The following is a 517-nucleotide window of genomic DNA, read 5'->3' on the forward strand; positions in this document are numbered from 1 at the left end:
GTTGGTCTGACATGACCTGCCCCTAATGAAACCGTGCTGGTTGCCCTTGAGCATCATCCCTGAAGCTAGCCCATCACAGATGTGCTCCTTGAGGATCTTCTCAAAGAGTTTCCCAAGTATAGAGGTAAGACTGACTGGCCTATAGTTGCCCAGGTCCTCTCTCTTCCCTTTTATGAAGACGGGGACCACATTAGCTACCTTCCAATCATCTGGAACCTGGCCCGAGCACCACGAGCGCTTGTAAAGCCATGCCAAGGGCCCTGCAATAACCCCAGCTAGCTCCCTCAGCACCCTGGGGTGGAGAGCATCTGCACCCGCTGACTTGAAGACGTCCAGCCCCTCCAGAAGCTCTCTAACCTGGTCCTCCCCAACCTGAGGTATGTAGGCATTCCCCTCGAGTCCATCTGGCATCACAGCAGGGGAGTCCCGGTCCCTGCACAGGAAAACGGACATGAAGAATTGGTTATAGTGTTCCGTTTTCTCCTCTGGTGCAACCACCAGATTGCCCAGCATACTT

The 517-nt window shown here is 54.2% G+C and overlaps 1 long non-coding RNA gene across 1 annotated transcript in view; it reads right to left on the bottom strand.

Annotated features, from left to right (window-relative positions):
- Positions 1-371: 371 nt before the first annotated feature.
- LOC109303482 overlaps positions 372-517 on the bottom strand; it is an 18,599-nt gene continuing 18,453 nt past the window's right edge. The window contains exon 3 of the long non-coding RNA XR_002099137.1: positions 372-514. This is a non-coding gene — a long non-coding RNA (uncharacterized LOC109303482). The remainder of the gene's footprint in view (positions 515-517) is intronic.

The sequence above is a fragment of the Gavialis gangeticus genome, unplaced genomic scaffold, assembly GCF_001723915.1.
Source record: "Gavialis gangeticus isolate Ggan-Ray unplaced genomic scaffold, GavGan_comp1, whole genome shotgun sequence".
In the NCBI taxonomy this organism is placed as follows: Eukaryota; Metazoa; Chordata; order Crocodylia; family Gavialidae; genus Gavialis; species Gavialis gangeticus.